Source organism: Hetaerina americana, unplaced genomic scaffold (genome assembly GCF_022747635.1).
Source record: "Hetaerina americana unplaced genomic scaffold, ioHetAmer1.1.p SCAF_25, whole genome shotgun sequence".
Taxonomy (NCBI): domain Eukaryota; kingdom Metazoa; phylum Arthropoda; class Insecta; order Odonata; family Calopterygidae; genus Hetaerina; species Hetaerina americana.
In genome coordinates, this window is record NW_027286819.1 from 7059111 (window position 1) to 7079560 (window position 20450).

Below are 20450 nucleotides of genomic sequence, written 5' to 3' on the forward strand. Positions count from 1 at the left end.
TGTTTTTATCTTTTTCTAGTATCACAGATTTGGTTCAAAGTGATTTTTTCCATGTAGCCACCCAACTTTATGATATGGATATGCATGGCATTCAAATTTTTGTTTCGTAAAAATTAACAATGAAATTGTAGGTTAGATCTCTTCAGGTTTTCAGGAATATTTGTTTTCAGCATTTTTTAAATTTATTTCTCTCCCGTAGGACAATGACTAAATATTCATTGGGAACATCACCAGAAGTTTATATCTCCAATATATTTATAACTATTTTGAGAGAATTCTCGATATTAGAGTTTTATAATGGTGATTTTGCATCAAAGTAGAGTTATTAACAATAAATTGTATCATGTGAGCATTTCAATAGAACATTTTGAAATTTCCGCTTATGCTGACGTCCTAGTTCATTAAAACGCCGTTAAAAATTCCCGTGTTGTTAGCATCGCCTCGAAAAATTTACGACGCGAAATTACGGAACACGTAGTGTCCCATCTTTCCGTAGGCAGTGTGATCGTTGTTGACAGCTGTATCGTCTGTACCGTAAGTAGCAGTTGATCCCGTTAGATCGTAATGGATGAGTGTACATGCGTGAAGGGTGAATGTTAGGAGAGTTTTGGTGATTAGGGCTTCTTTCGATTAAAATTACGTGATCCTTTTTTATAAATTTTAAGTGTGAATTAATTTCGTATACAATCGTAATAGTAAATGTCCCTAAAACTACAATTCCACCCGGAAATGGAATTTCGCGGGAGATAGTTTCATCAGAATGCAATATCCTGTTACCATTGTGAAGAGCTGATGGAGAACAAATCGTGCGTTCGTGTCCCTTTTTGTCTTTCTTTCTTCTGTAGACGACACGAGCACCGATGAGGTCATTCTTCTCGAGAACAGGAGCATATTGGTGTCATCCTGGAGGAAGTGTAAGTAATCCTTCACTCTTTCCTTTATAAACATAATTAATACGACTCATGCGAATGTAACAAGTAACGTAACCTTTCAATGCACGAAAATGAAAGGAAAAACGCATTGAAAATATGTACTTCCTAACTGAGTACTTTTAAGGTTTTCTTTCGACGGCACTTCATAGCTCTGGGGAGATTAATAGTTATGGGAAATTAATTGTTGCGGCGGGATCCCATATCTCATGAATAGATGAGAGGATCCCATATCAAATGAGATGAGTAGGAGACAAAACCAATAACATTGGGAATCATACTTTCTGTGTTATTTCATTAACATATTTAACGCCCTCTTCAGCTTACTGGTCGGCCATGGTTTAAAAAATCATTGCTTGTGGTTGTTTAGTTCAGAAAATATGGAGTAAACAGTCCCAACATTGTTTTAATGACAGAAGATTGGGAGTAATTACATTTTATCGAATCTCTTGACTTCAAAATGGGTCAGGATAGTTATTCATTTTAAAATTTACATGTTTAACAGATCATACCATTAATTTGTCCAATTTTTTATTTATATTTGTTTGATAAAATAGTTATTACTGCTGGTCTTCAATATTGCATTTTTATGTTTAACTCCTCAAAAAATATATTTGAATTTCAGTAATTTGTTATTTTTTAATGCATATGTAATATGTATAGGTGGCATGGGGCAGTGTACACTTAAATTTGTTGAAAATATAAATTCTCGAATTCTGAAATATGTTTTGAAAAATGTGAGTGTTGCTTATCCCAATTTTATTCCATGTTATATTTCTCATTTTTATGTTTCTCATTTATTTCTAGTACTGTTAAGTTAATACTATATACTGTTAAGTTTCCTTGAATTTATATCAAATATTTAGATGATGTCCTCTACATTTACTTCTGAGTCAGGCATATGTAGATACTATTTTAATACATGGGCCAGCGGTTTTTACTCGATCGCTGAATTGTTTCTATCATGACATTTCAACTCGCACTTCAAATTCATTTGCTTAAAAGTCTTGAAGAGTGATTGCCTTCATACTGCCGGCATCTTAGAGTACCTTCAAGCCATTTATAATCCATAAAAATGATCAGAAGATGTAAAACCTTAAGTATGAATGTCACTTTAAAGCAGTGGCTGAGTATTGTCTGAGCACTGCATGTGCCAAAGGAGCTTAGGTTTTAGAATTATGAGAAATGTAATATAATGACAAGTGTTTCATGTGCAAGTAATGAAGAAGCCATTGATTACAGGATGGTTGATTAAGACAGAAGAAGGAAATTTTAGTTAAAACATTGATTTATGGAGAAGAAAGTATAAAGAGTTATTTATGTCTATGTTATGGGGAAAAGCTATGGCAGAAATTTAAACATGGTGGAAAGAGCAGTGCAAGAATATGCTGCCTTTTTGAGGAAAGTGAAATGTTTAATAGGAAACAGGTAAAACTGTACTCTTTTTTTTCATTTTAAAGTCAGAAAATCTCATAAAAGAATGATATTATGATAAGGAGAAGAGTGTTAATAGAGAAACTTTAGGGTGCTAAATGTATTAAGTCAATATGCTTACGTATAAAAAGGGATGGCAAAGTAGTCAAGAATAGCTTAAATCCATTATTTGCTGATGGAATAGTTGCTACTGTATGATAAATTGAAAAAAAACAGGAGGTATCGTGCCTCAGCAGTATGGACTCATGGACTTAAAAAAGGATAGTGTTGATCCTTATCCCCATAAAGGGAAATGTGACATCTGTGAGGGCTTCTAGAGCCATTAGTCTAATTTATAATGCCCAGAGTTAGTACCAAGAATTATCAATTGATGACAGAGAAAAGGACAATTTCAGATGAATATCAGTTTCGTTCTGAATAGAGGAAGATGAATTATGCCTTAGCAGATAGGAATGTGGAATGCATTTCCTAGACTCGTGGATTTTAAAGGTGTTTTGAAAAGGTATTTTGTGTGGCATGAAAGTGTGTGGAGCTGAAGAATGATCCACAACTTACTTGTTAGTGTATAAAAGGTATTAATTTTATTCTGTGCTTCAGAAGTATAAAGTTATTGACCCCCTTTCATAAAAGTGGATCCTGGACTGGATCCACAACCAGCCTCTGATCCACTGAATTTTTCAAAGCAGATCTCTATTCCCACCTTTGGCCCTCGCTGAACCGTTGAGGTGAAATGAAATAAACATAGCTCATAATTGTAAAATGTAAAGGAGCCAAAAACTGAGGATGACTCCTATGTGTTGAAACTAGTTGTGCTCAATAAAAAGTCTTGTGGAAAATACCGAGTATTCTTCTTTAATTCTGAAATGAATTTCAATATAGCCAAGCCTGATACCATCGGGTGTATGTAAAATGCAGTTGAAGAATATAGAGAGAGTTTCAAGATAATTGGAGCCATTGCATTGAGTTAAATTTCAATTTAGATTGTAGGAGAGGGGAGAATGCACATTGGCTATCATCACAGCAGGTTATCGACCCCAAGAATTGTTTGATTCATATCCCTAATCAGTCATTGTACCATTTGCTTGCCTCTTCATGTCTGCACATTTCTTTTCTTTGAATATGTCATTGTTTGTTCCATGTGTCCCACAGTGGGGCTCTTCCTCTGTCGTTAGCCCTGTTCACCCTCAGTGACTGTCTCCATAAGGGGCCATCTTGTCCCAAAATGTGTCTGATTATAGCACACTACCAGGATATTCACCATCCCCTCTTCTTTCCAGAGTTCCCATTGATCAGCCGTCTTCTCCTAGTCATCTTAGTTGAATCTCTTCTTATTCAATCCTTACATTTAACTATCTAAATTCTTCCTGTTTAGCGCCACTCTTCCGGCCCTTGCTGTAGTCCCCTTTTTGCTTTTGTTATTGTTCATGCCTTAGAATCCCAGAGAGAATCATGTACTAATTTTATGTTTTACTTGAGTGTTTCTTTACTTTCTCTATTGTTTTGTTAGCTCTCCCTCTGCTGGAATGCCTCTTTGCCTGGTGCATTCTGTGGTCAATGCATGTATTTTATCTTCACTTCCTCCATATTTGCTAATTCCCATCTTATATGACAAACCATTTGATTTCTCATTTTAATATCTGGATTGTCTTCTGATCTGCATGAAATGATGCGTATGTAAATAGATTGTGAATCAAAATGCATCCTCTAAGATATTGTGCAAATGGAGTTATAATTGTTCATTCAGTCCGATACGTATTCCCAGTTGTTAAGCGCTCCCCATTATGAAATATTGTCATAATGCATTATCAATCCGAGGGTTTTTTTGTTGTAGCTCTCCAGTCCATCCTTTTCCAATTTACCCATCTCTTCATCCCTTCCCTCATAGTTCCCTGCGCCAACATTTTCCATCACCTGCTCCTCATACATCATGCTTGGCCCTTCTCTGTGATTCCTCATGATTGTAATCTTCAGCAAACTATCCTACCTCAGGGAATGTCCATTCTCTCATCCTTGTTAGTGCCCTCCGTCAGTTTCTCTCTTCACCCACTCTACTCGGTGCTTCTCCATTTGTCACTCTGTCTATTTCAGAATTCTTCTGTTGCAGCACATATCCATTTCCTCCAATCTTTTCCCTGCTGCTCCTACCATCCAAGTCTCACATCTGTGGGGAAGCAAACTCTTAACGAATTGCGAATGTTGCTGCTAGAGCTGTTTGCCATAAGTAGTTGTTTCTTCTGATACTTAGCCTTCTTTATCACTCCTTTTCTGCTCATAATATATCTCTGTCTTCTTCCACCACTGAAGATCCTGCTGCTAGTAGTGGAATTAAGGGGGGCGGCCGACAGCTGAGGTCATTTGTGCCATCAGGGATGGACAGGAAGGATGAAGGGTGGAGAAAAACCCGGCATTGGCATTAGCATACTCTTTACTTAAGGTGCCAAGGGGTCCACAGCTTAACGTCCCATCCGATGGATGGAGCATTCACTCAGAGTACCGTACCCTCTTCAAAGCACCTCAAGTTAGGATCGAGATACAACTGAAAAATATCTGCAGCCTCTGGGATTGAAACCCGGGCCCTCTGGGTGGGAAGCCAGTATGCTAGCCACCACACCATCTCGATCCACTCCTGCTGCTTAGGCAACCAAAATTTTCTATTGTTCTAGTGTATCTTTCCCCAGTGTTACCAGAAGATTTTCTTCCCTGAACTTCAGACAACTTAGTTTCGACCTTGTTTATCTTGACTTTGTGAGTTTTCATCCCCATTTCCATATTTGCTTACAATAGTGTGTGTGGGCACTGTAATTTGGTGTCTTAGCCTACCAACACTAACTACCCTTAGTGGAGTGTTGTTTTCTGCCTATGGCAAATCCTGCCAACAAGCTCATGATCTTTATTTGAGGTGTCTATCGTGCCAGATGTCATTCAGTTGAATTTTTACATAAAAAGCAAAAGGGAAGTGTCTTCCTATTTTCAATCAACCACTACTGAAAGATCTGTAAAAAAACCCTGAGTCCGTGCCAAGTGAAAGTATTACCTCATTACAATTGGTGATTCAATAATAATCATTAGCCCTTCATTGTTTTATTTCTAAACTAAGACACATTCTTACCATGAGACCATATTTTCCCTCATATGGGATGATTGTCATAGGTAATTAAATGACTGTCCCATTGTGACAGATTTAATTGGAAAAATTACTTTTGGTTGTTTATGATGTAGTAAATGGAGATGTGTGTTTCCTGCATAATATTCTCTGTTGTTGGCGAAACAATTAATTTTCAACTTGGAGCCGGAGAAAAGTATTTGTGAGTTCAAGTAAATTATAGTTGAAACGTAAACATCAAACTTTCATTAATGACTCCAGGTCCATCATTTGAGTTTCTTGTCAACTGCTACTACCACTAGAGCTGCCATGCTCCAACAAGTATTACGAGTGCAGATTGCCCTCTGATCACGCAAGCAGACTCTCAAGGTGTTCCCATTAATGATACTGCAGATCAGTGGTTATCTGTAGTAGTAATTTATGGGATAGCACCAGCAGATTGTTGCAAATGATGGATAATTAAAATAGCTTGTACATTTTATACCGTTGCTAGTGAATTATTAGATAAAGCCTCCCATGTATTTTTTAGCGAATGATTTGATTTTTTCTTTTTCATTTACCTGATCTGGTTGACCTTCCAAAAGTTCTCTTTAAAACGCTCACGTTAAAACTAATACTAGTGGATAATTATGAAGAAAAGTAAACAATGAAGGTTTATATGAACGTGACATCGCAAGTTGCAAAAATCATGCCAATGCACTCTGGCAGTCACTGTTTTGAACCCTATTTTGTGCTTGATGCAATGCTTCCAAAGGGAGATGCTGATGTGATAAGGGAAGAAGTAGCACTCATTCTATGCAAAGCTAGACCACCTAAGGCGAATATCACAACTGCCATAAGACGAGCTCTGAAGAAACTGAAAGAAAACGATAACCTATTCATGGAGTATTTTGAAGAGAAGACCCTTAACCAGTACGAGAAAAAACCTAGGATGTGGTTAAGATAAGTGGATGATACTTTCGTCATCTGGCTGCACGGCGCAGTAGAACTTCAGAAATTCCTTGAGTTCCTCAACTCACAACATCACTCTATCAAATTTACGATGGAAGGAGAAAAGGACAACCAACTACGTTTCTTGGCCGTGTAAGTCACGAGGAAGAGTGCTGGGAAGCTGGGACATGCTGTCTACAGGAAGAAGACGCACACTGACCGTTATCTTAACGCAGCCTCTCACCTCCACCCGCTCCAGAAGACTTCTGTGGTGGACACACTAGTTCACAGAGCCTATAAAATTTCTGACCCCGATTCTTTGCCAACGGAAAAGAAACATCTCCTGAAAGCACTACAACAAAACGGCTATTGGAACGATATGGTTCTTAAAAGGACCGCCAGGGAAGAAAGGCGAAGACGGGATTGGGACAATTCCATCAAGCAGAAGGAACCGGACCCAAACGCATACGCTACTATCCCCTACGTATCGGGAACATCCGAGAAGACAGCCAGAGTCCTGAAAAAGCATGACGGTGACAAGATTTAACTGCACCAAGAAAATAGCGGGCGCTCTTCCTGGACCGAAGGACAAAATTCCGAAAGACCTATACGAAGGGGTCTACCAAGTACCCTGCTCATGTGGGAAAGCCTACATCGGGGAAAAAGAAACTGCTCTGGTAAAGGTGGGTTTCGCCCACCGGGACGGTGAAATATGCGCTCGCGTAGGGCCGTCAATGACGTCGATGCCGAGGCCCTCATCTCCGACCTGAAGACGCCGAATGCAACTTCGGCGAAACTGTTGTCAGCATCAAACAAAGACGCGGTGAAACCCGATCATGCAGAATCCTTCAATCAGTGAAGAAGTCGCATTGATCTGGACTCATAATCCAAACTACTTGCGGAGCGGTAGCAAAGAATTAGTCCTCTGGCTTCCACGGTCTCTAGTGTGGTTTCCACTGTGGGGTTGCCTTCCTAAAGCTCCAGTCCCGGGCCTAAATCCACTGCAGTGCACGCCTTCCGCGTAGCTTAGAAATTAAGATCGGAGACTTTCTGTACTCTCCCAAGCATTTGGAGCAGAGCGCATCAATCTAGACCTTCGCGCACTCACCGTGCTTTCGCATTGATCATTCAAAAAATGTTTTCTGAATAACTTTTACGCGTATTAGGCTCTGGCTCTTCATTTTCCACCATTCCGTGGGAAATGTATATGAGATTGCTTAAACGTCGGTCATAGTAGCCTACGTATTGCACGACTCGCTCGGATTGTACGAATGCGAATCACATTTTTAGACGACTCATCTCTTAGCAAATGCAAACTCACGGGTCGCTTGAGTGTTGTAGGGATGACTACCATTAGCCGCCTGCCGTCGCTGCGACTCTGGACCCGACCCGTGCAGTCACAATGCAGGAGCAGCGAACAGTACCCTTAATCGCAACTCTTGAGACCCGGAGCCCAACGCGACCATATGATGCGAAATACATTGGCGAAAAGGTTGGTGAATTTCTAAGAATAGTCATGGTATTGCTTTCACCCAGCGTGATGCCCAACAGTTTATGGATTTGTTATGAAATGTTAAGCATGTGAGTAAATTATTTTGAAATGCCACTGAAATATCAGAAACATTGAAGCCATCAAATTTAGATTCCTTCCTGCGGGAGTCTTGTTATTTTTCTTCGATTTCCCAATCGACTCTGCCTTTTCTACTGCAGTGACTCCGATAATGCAGTGATGCATTTTCCCTCATGTGTTCAGAAAGTGCAAGTCGCTTTTAAATGAGGTAATCAAGACTAAATTAAACTCAGATTTTTTTTTAATTACCCTTATTTATACGGGATTCAATCAAGAATGCCCTTAATTACACGCTAGCGGTGACTTGCGGGCTGCTTGGCCAAAAAAAGTTACTTATATGGGCCTAACATATATTCGCAAGGTGAAAATCACTTCCGATAGGAAGTTTTTCGGTAGGAGCCAGTTATTCTAGGATTAGTGAAATGTAATCTCCCAAAGCATCTTCTATAACTATTTTTGGCATTCTTCCCGCGCAGAATGTAATGGTGTTCCACGTTTGACTAAATTTTTTACGATTTTTTATTAATTACAATCACGCCCCTCTCCCTCTGAATCACTTCCTAGTTACGCAAATGGCCCCACCAGCTCTAGTTAATTCCATCTTACTTCAATATTTAACTTTGGTTTCCTACTCCTCGAGAATTTCACTTCCTTTCCTCGGAGTCAATCTTCACCACATACCTCTCGCGTTGTTCCTGTAGGGCACTAATTAGTAACTGCAAACAGACTTGATTGCCTAACTACTGCTTCATCGTCTGCAAGCCTGTCTTAATCAACTCGCCGCCCACTTTAATCCTCATCTCCAGCACTTCTCGTTTGCCCTTGACAGTATCTTTGCACGTATTCAAAAGTAACGGCGATAACGGGAAACCGTTTCACTCCCCTGCTGATAACCGACCCTCCGGATTCTCCCTCTGCTACCCTTACATTTTTGCCCTCCCGAGTGATGTGATGCACCAGCTTCGGATAAGTCGTCTATCCCTCCTCTCTACTCTCATATTCCGCTATTTCTGCGACAACTTTGCCCCCTCGCCTCGGTCGAATGCCTTCTCAAAATCGACATAGCACGCCGACACATCCTGATTATAATCGATGTTCCTTTCTATTAATGTCATCATCACTGCAGTGGCGTCGCGCGTTCCACTGCCGTTATAAAACCAATCTGATATTCGCCTAGGTAATTCTTTGTCCTGTTATGTAACCTTGCATTTTCATTTCTTAGAACTACTAGTGTCTCGTATATTTTCTGCGTGGTAAATTAACATTGCTATCATATAGTCTTCACAACTCTTTTTCCTGATGTTGATTGATCTTGATCTAATGTACACTTCTGGCCAGATTCCTTCGTCGTAAATACTACGTGGAGGTCTGGCGAATCTCTGTCTTGTTTTTTCCGGAGCGTTTATTGTAAATCTCCGGCAGTATAATAATCAATTCGATCTGCCTTGTTGGACTTCATATCTCTTATCGCCTTCTCTATCTCGCTGTCTTGTATTCCTGGGTCAAAACTATCCTATCTTACAACTTATTCCCTCATTATTTCTAAGCCTGTTGGCATTATGTGTTTACCATAAAGGTGTTCTACGGACGAGGGCGGTTCAATAAGTACCCGTGTTAGAAATGAAGAAACCATATTTTCAAAAACATTTCTTTAATTTTTCAGCATACTCCCCTTTTAGAAAGATACACTTCTCCCAACGTTGCGGCCATTTTGGAAACCCCTCCAAAAAATAGGTTTTGTCGAACTCTCCAAAATACGCCTCTGTCTCGGCGGTAACTTCCTTGTTTGAGCTAAATTTTTTCCCGCTAGCCATTTATTCATGTTAGGGAATAAGAAAAAGTCGCAGAGAGCCAGATCGGGTGAATACGGGGGGTGCGGCTGCAATTCATATCGTAGTTCATGCAGTTTGGCGGCGACAACTCCGGATGAATGTGCTGGTGCGTTATCGTGGTGAAACAGCACCTTCTTTTGTTTCATCACCAGTGATGACGTCCAAATGTTCAGGTTCATTTTCAATACGTTGCAAAAGTTCACTTGAAATTTCCCCTCGGTTGGTCTTTCGTGACACGATCGGCGCGCAGAGCTTTACAATAACCTACGTCCTGCTGCCGCTTCCACAGCTTGGAGAGCACTGAGACTTGTTTCGTGGCAAAGTTTAGCGGTCCCCCCTCCCCCCACCTACTCCAAGTGCATTGATCCCACTCCGACCAATAGGAGCGGCTTTCCGAACGCACCGTGTTTGTCATTTCTCTCACCTTCTCTTATAACTCATGTACTTTATCCGGTCTCTGAAATGTCTCCACATCACTCCACTTATCTACAATATATGCCCGATTTCCGTAGTCTTCTATGGTTATCGTTCATTGATTAGCTCTCTACGCACTCTTCCCTCCGCATTTGCATACTATTATTTTTTCCATTCCCTTCTTTCATTCACACTCTTAAGCATCTTTTCTGTGATCTAAGGCATCATATTTCTGTCAATCTTTGCCATTACTATCCTTTCCTTTGCTCCTGTTTCTTAATGATTTTATTAACCAGAATGACGGAATTTAAAGATTAGGTTACCCACCCCCCGATCGTGCTCTCTTAATTATCCCACCAGTAAACAAATATTATTTATAGAATCGATCGAATTTAGTAATTGTTGCGTGGAGCTCCAATGGAAGTGATTATGAACTACCAACCGCGCTCAGTCGCGCCATGATTGCGATCCCTTGGCAGAACTGAAGCTTTATCTCATAGCATCCCGAAGCAACACATTCCAAGTGAGGCCTGGCTATAAATCCCATTGCTTTCCGTGGTCTTCCGTCGGAGAGGGGGGTAAGTCGTGTAAATACGTACTGGAAGAGTGCTCCCTCCTTCAAGTAGTACGCCCGCCCACTCCATTACCGTTCCCTCGAAATCGTGCCACGTTCCATGGACCTCCTTCGCCCTGCCCTCCGCGGAGAGACGCGGCGAACCCCGCCGCCAACCTCCTCCCTCCCTCCCCTGCTCGAAGCGCGCCAACATTTCCGATAGGCGGGTGGGGGGGGGGGGAAGAGGGGCCCGGCGTTCGCCTGCTGCTTCTGCATTCGGCTGCCAAACGAACACATCCGATTACTCCTGCTTTTTTCCCTTGGGCGTTATTCGTGGCATCCAGAACGTTTAAAGAACAAGGAACGCCGACGTTCGTGTGTTTCTTCGGCATCAGAAGTACGCCCGTCAAATCCAATCACGGCTTCTGATCCAACAATGGTCGAGCCGACTTGGCAGCTCGCCCGCGCGGGCGACATTTCTGCGGTGAGAATGCGAGTGAAGCACCATCTTGGTATGAATTCTGGAATTAAGATATTCCAGTCATTTCTTAAAACACGGGGTGGAAGCCAATTGAAAGAAATTCAGTTAAATGATACTTCAATTGGGAATTCCCCGTGATGTGGGTGTTCCTTTTAGTCAGTGGAAGATCAGTTAATTGACCTCAGGGAGTGCGGGCGCTGGTAAAAACCAAAACTGCAGTGGGAACCACTTTGATAATGACACTGGTAGGTTAAGCGTTGATTCGTGACGCCTGAATTATTGATAATCGGCAGAAAAATTCGGGGTAAAACGTCGTGTATTGAGAAAATCGTCATCTCCTCCCACCAAGAGAGAATAGATGTGACAGATCGTCATTATGCATCAATCTAATTAAGAACGGCATTGATTTGCAATATTTAGAATTGTGGATACTTGGAAAATACCTAATGGCTTATTTCCGTTATCAAAATGTATTGTTTCAGTAATGGATTCGCCCAAAAAAGCCAGGATTGCTGGATCTACCTTAGACAAGCTCCTTTGGCTACTCGGTATTGCACTATTTTGTGCTTCGCTTGAAGTACTTTAGGTTGAAATTCATTTATAATTCTATGTATCAATGTGTAGAAAAATGTAATGTGCATTATGTGTTGCCAATTATTTAGGGTATTTACTTTCCTATTTTGTAGGGCGATTTCATACTTGTCGATTGCATTGAAACGCCTTCCTTCCTTTTGCCTCCTGGTGTAAATTTCCCAGAATAAAATTAAAAACTGGGCGATTGCTCCACGAAATGCCATCAAGCGTGTATGGGCTCTTTGGAGTCGACGCTTCGGACATGTTCTTGATGTCTGCTTTAAAACTCCTCTCTGTTTTCATTTATGTGTTAGTTTTTCATCTCGTTATTTTACAATGGTAAAATATGAGAAGTGTCGTTCAAAAACAAAAATGTATGAATACATTTTGACCAATGGTTATAATAAAATTACTGTTTGTCGTGCCTTGACGAAAAATATTTATTTAGGTCACAGAAACAATTCTTGATTTTAAAAAATTTTGACATAGGTTTTAACATCTACTGTAAGTTATTATCTTTTATAAATCCTGGTAAATGATAATAGATATCAGTGTCAGCATTGAGAGGCCCTTTTTTAAACAAAGAAGCGGAATGCTAAATTATATGCCCTTCTTTCTTTGTCTTGTGGCAAAGCAAAGGACTTTTTATTTTAAATAGACGCATGTTTTTTATTTTAAATAGACGGAAGTGTTCCCTCAACACAGTCATCGATGCCCTTGGCATTGTGAGCCATTGCTCCGTCCTGTTGGAACCAAATGTCCCCCAAGTCCAGTGCATCAAGTTGTGGGAAAAAAATTCCTCCAACTTGTCTACGTACCGGTCCGAATTCACCCTCACGGTGACCTCATTTTCTTCAAAAAACCAGGGACCAAATATACCGACCGAGGAAATTGCACCCCACATTGTGACTTTAGGTGTATGCAAAAGTATTTGATTCAGTTCTCTGCGATTAGTGTCAGCCCAGGAGCGCCTGTTCTGTTTGTTGACATATCCACTCACATGAAAATGGGCTTCACCACTGAAGAACACAGTTGCGTCCTCGGGAACCTTTTCGAGGAGAGCCTCTCGTGCGTTCCTTCGAAAATTGAATTCACGTTCGGAGAGTTCCTGAACAATCGCCAACTTGTAAGGATGGTAATGAAGGTCATCGTGAAGAATTCGCTTCACTGAATGATCAGAAAGTCCAAGGGCTGACCCATGTTTGCGCGCAGAACGCCGTTTGGGTGGCAAGTCGGAGGCTCTCACTGCCTCAATGTTCTCAGGTGATCTGATGGGCCGAGGGACTCCAGTTCTTCGTCTTTTCGCGCTCGCGGTTTGTCTGAACGTAGTGACCCATGTAACAATTGATTTCCGTTCCGGGGCAGGGCCCAACGGGGCTACATTGAGGCGATTTCGGAAGGCCCTTTGGGTTGTAATCACAGAAAATCCGTTTGAAAAGTAGGCCTCGACGGCACACGTACGCTCCCTACTGCTCCAACGTATGATGGCGACAGATTGGGGTGGGGGAAAACTTTAGAACTCCGGCTGTCGAATGAGACCACTCTTACCTATCTACGACCTCAACAGCCGGGTTGGCCGCATTTCAGTGAAGGAAGTTACAGTTTGCGTTCCGGAAGTAATTTAATTAAACTTCCCGCGCCGCTCCTATTGGTCGGAGTGGGATCAATGCACTTGGAGTAGGTGGGGGGAGGGGGGAACGCTAAACTTTGCCACGAAACAAGTCTCAGTGCTCTCCAAGCTGTGGAAGCGGCAGCAGGACGTAGGTTATTGTAAAGCTCTGCGCGCCGATCGTGTCACGAAAGACCAACCGAGCGGAAATTTCAAGTGAACTTTTGCAACGTATTGAAAATGAATCTGAGTATTTGGACAACGTCATCACTGGTGATGAAACATGGGTTTTTGAATACGACCAACATGCAAAATGCCAAAGTTCTTGAGTAGCACACCGACCAGGACCCCCAAACTCAGAAAGGCAAGAATGAGCAAATCGGAAGTGAAAACAATGCTCATTGTATTTTTCGACGGATAATGAGTGGTTCATGAGGAGTTTTTACCTCAAGGACTCACAGCTATCGCTGCCTACTACGTGGATGTGCTGGTAAGACTCTGAAAAAGGGTTATCAGGACGAGAAACTATATATCCGCTACCTGGCAACTCCATCACGACAACCCGCTTTGCCACAACGCGCTGCGAGTTCCTGGCCAAACACCAGGTGCCAAAGCTACTCCACCCTCCCTATAGTCCTGGCGCCGCCCCAGCAGGCTTCTTTTTGTTCCCTCGGATTAAGGAGGCAGCCCTGAAAGGAACCCGTTTTATGTCCATAGAAGAGATCCAATCAGCCGTGGCGAAGATCTTGCGAGAGGTCCTCGAAGACGCCTTCCAGCGCGGGGCGCGTACCAGTCATGGCGGAGTCAGTGGGAAAATATATAGAGGCCCAAAGACAGTACTTAGAAGAATCGTAAGAGTTTGAGCAAATATTCTCAATAAATTACTTTCAAAAAATAATTGCATTACTTTCGGAACGCACCCTGTATGTACCGAGGAAAAAGTTGACCGATCAAATGGGAGAAGGTCGAAATGCTATTAACGGATCCAGAACAAATTCATTTAAGGTGGACGGAATACGTAGAACACCTTTGCGGTAAACACATTAGGCCAAAAAGATTAGAAATAATGAGGGAATATGTCGTCTACATGAATGCAATTATGTTCAATAAATTATTTTTAAAGATAATTACATTACAATGCAAAAATTTCAGAGTGGAAAAATCATTCGTCTAGACCGGGATTCTAACCCGGCGAATGATTTTTGCACTCTGAAATTGTGGCATTGAAATGTATATTATTATAGGATGACTCCGTTAAAAGTCGCGGCATCTCCCGCAGTCTCGTCGGAATTTGATTGCATTAATTTCGGAAGGCATCCTGCATGTTCGGAAGGCAGCCTGTACTTCTTTGTATCCGAGATAGACGTTTAGTTCTTGCGCGCATAACGCTTGGAGCATGACGTCTGGAATCCGTGAAACTGTGCGTACCGACCAGTTGGGTGAGAGTGGCATATCTGTTGCTTGGGTGGCGCGCCGCTGGAGCCAAGCAACGGAGGATGATGAGCGTCCTGGAAGTCGTCCATCTGTGTGTGTGTGCTCTCATCCCAAAGAAGAGGAGAGGCTCAGGCTACAGAGCGTCGCCTTTCTGTGGAAGAACGTTTTGGGCGCTTACGTAGTACTAAAGGGAGTCAGTCTACTCTTTGGCGCAGCAGGGCACCCACCCAAGTTTTCCTTTCTATTGGGAAATGTGTCTGGAGACTGATTTCATGCGGTTTATTGGAGTATGAATTGACATTTAATGTTGTTCGTCCTTCCGATTGAAACGAACAATTCTTCCTGTCATAACTTTGTTCTTTGGAGGAATATAATTTGGTGTAGCTAGCACCCCCGCCACCGTTAATCGATCGTGAGTCAAATAAATAACTGATAAGGTGGTCGTATACACGTTTCGCCCTCCGTCATACTTTCCTCCCTTTGAAGCGTTAACTGATGGGGAAAATTCCACCTTCAACCCCCTCTTGAAGCGAGAGTGCACATTTTGAATTGCTCTGAAAGAAATGCAGACGGAGAGAAATCTGTCTGTAACGGTCCCTGTACTCAGCGGGATTCCCTCGCGGAAATATTCGACTTGCGACATAAGAATTTCCATATAAATGAACCTGAATAGTGGGGACCTTGTTTCATGCTAAGCGGAACGTTTCTTGTTCAAATAAAGGAGTTTTTTTCCACTTTATCTTGAAATTTCAAAGTTCGCTCTGACCTGCTTGCGAGTCGTGACGATCAGTCTTCAGGGGATTGCCTGTTCAAGTATGGGTTTAGGGCGGAGAATTTGTGGGGAGGTGTTGAGGGAAGTCATGAAGGAACATGATCAAGCGGGAAGCGGTGAAGAGATCCGATATTTTCGTCAAACAAATAAAAACCGTTCTGAATCTGTGGTTTGATGCCGAGTGACACAACCTGGAGCATTTCTGCTCTCATGCCAACGTGTCCTAAAGTCCTCAATTGCGGAGTTATTGCAACGAAAAATCGAATCCAAAATATATTCACGAGCAACCAAGAAAATGCTTAGAATCGTTTGCGTAGGCATCAATTGTGCGTTTCGACCATCGCGACGGCGCTCGTCGAAGCCTCCCCCCCCGCACGGCGATGTAAGATGTGCCGTCGCATCGCTCGCACCAACTGCTCCAGACCGAAGAGGTTGATGCGAGCACCAAACGAGCCGAAGCGAGGGCAGTATGGTGCGCTTCGAAGCGCATCGTTAGAGTGATTGGAATCTTAATTGTTCCTCGAGGAGGTTTTAGGAAAATCTTAAATGAATGACGTTGAGTTGGAAAAAGTCACCATTCGTAGTTACAAATGCATTTCGTCGAATTGTGAGATGGGCCACATCACGTTCGTTTCCATACGAATAGTCATTGAAAGTTGACGCTTTTACACGCTCTGCAATGGGGGGTAATGGCCCGCATTCAGAGACGACCATGCCACTTAAAGGCGCATGACAAACTGTTTTCTCAGTCACCCAGTAGTGGTCTCGTTGCTGCTCCCGGGCGTATGCAATGCTGCCTAACGAGCATTACACCTTAGCAGACCAAGTTTGACTGCCTAAATCATTTACAATTTTTTTACGTTTGGCGTTTAGTTTTACATTATGTAAACTATTTCACAGTATCTTGTAATTTAGGCAATCATGGCAGAAATTGTCTGAATCAGCTGAGAGCAAATGACGAAATATTTTTCCGGAAATTAATCCTATTGCCTGGGAACTAACGAATGCATACACACTCGGTCACCTTGGTCAGCCCAAAGTGATTTGCGGGGAAATTTTCCCCTCGCCAGGGGCCGGCTAGGTTTAGGAAGAGAGCGAATAGGTTTGCGAATAAATTAATCCAGACGCCCAGGGACCTACTTCGGGAGAATAACATACACACACTCACTCACTCACTTACTCACTCGGGAATTGCATAAAAGCAATGCCAACACTCGGGAATATTAATTGGACAAACACTGGATGGCCTGATGGCGTTGTCAAAACTGAAAATGGTGGGCAATAAAGTTCTTCAGTCAAAAGAAGAATTTTTTTAGAAAATAAAGGAGGGATGTGAAATAGCGCGATCAAACTAAGGAAACACAAAGGCGGGAAAAGCGGATGTGTGTATTTCGACCACGATGTGGTCCTCTTAAGCGCTCTGAAATAGAAGAACCACTGCAACGCGCATGGTTGAAGTCGCACTTCATCAACCAGATGAGTGATGCTTGCTTGCCAGCCAAGAGATGCTTAACTGCAAAATGTACCCTATGTATCTTTTGATAGTGATTGCCCGGGACCAAGGGCCCTCTTTCCCAATTAGAATCTTAGGGATCTGATTGAAAAAGCAGATAGCGTCATCTGGGGAAAATGGTTTTGCTTAGTTTTCTTATAATTCTTCAATTATTTATCGTAATTTACTATAGCAAAGGCTAGTTGAGGAGTTATAATCGTTATCATATCCATTGTCATCATTTGTAGACTTCTCTCACCCGTATTGTTCTACGGTAACAATTTTTTTTCTTACTAAATTATTCATGACATAACACTTTATTAAATACTGTTTAAAACAAACGCCGCAATATTGTCATCCATATCACGCCTTCAATCAAATTATGCCCCACATTATCACGTAAATTTTTCGAGATAGAACCTGCAACTCGGAAATTTCTTCGGCTAGAAACAATGCATGTAGATGCGCCCAATGCACTATAAGGTATTCGAAAAAGTGCTTCCGTACAAAATTAGTAGAATATTTAATCTCCTTTATTATGATAAAAATGATGTTCCCAAGACATAAATTGTTAATTTAAAAAATACATTTCTGACTCATGTGGATTTATACTCCACCATAAACAGCCTAATTTGGACGAACTCTCTGGTGGGCGTATTCAGCAACAAAAACATGCCAGCAATATTTAAAAAAAAACTAAGATTCACTGCTAGCAAATTTCAACTGGGAAGTGAGAGCCAATGTTGCCTAATGTATGTAAGAAAACAAACAAAAAACTACGGGCACCGTAATTACAACACATGTACCCGAGGAAGAAGAGAATATATCCTCCTTCAGTACTAATTGCCAAAAGTTGCGTCTGCATTTAACGCATGCATTAATTTTCGTCATTAATTAATTTCATTTTCTTTTCCTAAATAATAATTCGGGAATAAATTTGAACGATACCTTATTGATATAAATGCATGCTGTGAAAAACAGCTGAGCCATGGAATCAAAATTGGTGTAAATTGCTAAAATTAAGCTACTGTATTAACATTTAATCACTTTTCACACTATATGATATGATAATTTATTGTAATTCAATGAAAATTGTCTTCATTAACGTAGTGCGTAGTTAAACCTTATCGGAATAATCTTACAAATGATAAATGCAGACTAATTTGAGCTCCAACGAACGTCCCCCAGAGACTGTTTAATCTTAATTAGGCTGATAGCGGCGGAAGGCAATCGACATTATTCAGAAGCGTATTTTTCAAATGAAGGCTTCTTGTCGTATCAACAACTATTTCTGCCAAATGCCACGTTACAGATGTATCCGTATAATCGTGGTGTACGTAGAAACAAGGAGCATGATGTTGGAACATTTTTCCTTTTGAGTCAGTTTTTTGCGCAGCTATAATTCCCTCACTAAGGAGTCCAAGGCATTTTACCCAGAGGAGAACATTTTTTGAAATTGGGAAAATCTTCCACCCCAAGAATATTTGCCGCTACTTCTCGAACATCTTGTGAAAGGCTCAGTGTTCGAGGTTGACTACTGCATCGGTTATATTTACGTCTGACGTGATTTTTATGCAGTGTTTTGTTTGAGAAACGCAAGTATAGCGTAGTGAGTAGCAAGACTTAATGATTCATGTTATCAATTTATAATGCCTTAAGGAATGGTCCCATTTCTGATAAGTTTGAAATCGGGCTTGTCGAATACAAATAAAATGTATCAATACGATGCATTAAGGATCCCATTATTGTCTGGCCAGGGGCGTACCTGCCGAATGGGAAATAATGGTTGATCAGGAGTGAAATGATAATAAGACGAAAGAAAATTGTCGCTGGCTTATGTACACGTAACTCGTGCAAAACTAAATAGGCTATTTTTTTCCGTTGTGTGCTTTATTTTGATGTTGCATGCTCTAAATGACTTAACCCGCTTAATACATGATATTGCAATAACATTTTCGACAGTTTTCGAGAGTTTAATTTTTGGTGTGCGTATCTCGACAGTCATTCTCTTCAAACGGAGATAACCTCGTAAGAAACATTGCAGTGCAAATCCACTCCATGGCGCGAGATGCAGGAAGAACGCGAAGATAAAAGACTTCCTGGCTAAATGTAGTCGGCGATTATTTTGAAAGTGAATAAAAGGATTCTGCGAGTAAGTTCGGAAAAATTGTGGTGGCAAAAGTAGCACGTACTATAACGATGAGGAACTCACCCACGAGCCAAGGGAGACGTAAACAGGTCAGGGTTTTGACATGGCGCGTGGCATTGAATGGTCAAAATCCTCAGGCTTTTACACAGGGGAATAGGTATGGATTTGGAGAATTTGGATAGGAATAGAATTAGAAGAGTATTTGATTTGAGGGCAAATCGAGCAAAGAAAACTTAGGGAGAGAGAGAGAGAATGGGGATGTAGTGAGAATGTGGGGGGAGTGGGCGAGGAGAGGAGAGGAAGGATGGAGTAGGGGTGATGATGAAAGATGCTAAATGTGAGATAATATTTGCGGTGAAGAGAGAGTCGAAAAATTCCGAAGGTTCGGCGGGTGGAGTGTGTGTGTGTGTGTGTGTGTGTGTGTACAGAGGAGGAGAGAGGGTAGTCGTACGCGCATGCCTCAAAGGAGCTTTCTTCCGGGTACCTACTTACTTGCTCAAGTATTTCTTTGAAAGTCATGGCGCGTAATTCTTTGGGGCCAAATTCTGAATCGACCTCATAGCAATGGATAGGCGTGGAATGATATCTGTACGGTGAATCATCTTCATTAAAAGCCCTTCCATTGTGAAAGCTGGTGTAGCCAGATATACTACGTGCATGTTACGCTAAAGTGGTCTCTTCTGATGGTGCCACATATCTGGAGCAAGGGGTGCTACTTTTCGCTCGGTGGGCTCCCGTTGAAAGTGGAAGTTGTGGAGCGGCAATCGAGGGTTGCGATGGTTTCGGCGCCCAACGCGGCGGCGGTCCCCTCTCCTGCCCCCCTTCAACTGGGCCTGCCAACCCACGCGAGACGTGCGCACGCCGCCGAGAATGTCTCCAAGGAATCGCCAGCGCCGCTGTCTTCGAGGAATAATGCGGCGGATGAGTCCTCTGCAGTCGTCCCTTCGCGTCAGAAGGCGCCCTCCGACGCGCACGCGCCCTCGGCAGCGCGGCGAATGTGCTCGGGGTGCCCACGAGCGCCAGGGAGTTGCGGCGCACTAAGACGAACAGTACCTTGTACACGTCACTTGTTTTTTGCACCACGATAATTCAGCAGCTACCTGAGTAGAAGTTAGAATTACGATTTCGCTTTCGGCGACAGTTTATGCCCGAGTAAGTATAAACATTCATACTGC

The 20450-nt window shown here is 42.0% G+C and overlaps 1 protein-coding gene across 1 annotated transcript in view; it reads left to right on the forward strand.

Moving 5' to 3' along the window:
• The first annotated feature begins 538 nt into the window (after positions 1-538).
• The window catches only part of LOC139689563 (carbohydrate sulfotransferase 1-like), a 72241-nt gene continuing 52329 nt past the window's right edge, over positions 539-20450 (forward strand). Inside the window, exon 1 of the mRNA XM_071586720.1 lies at positions 539-914. The gene's annotated coding sequence lies outside the window, so the exon portion shown is untranslated. The remainder of the gene's footprint in view (positions 915-20450) is intronic.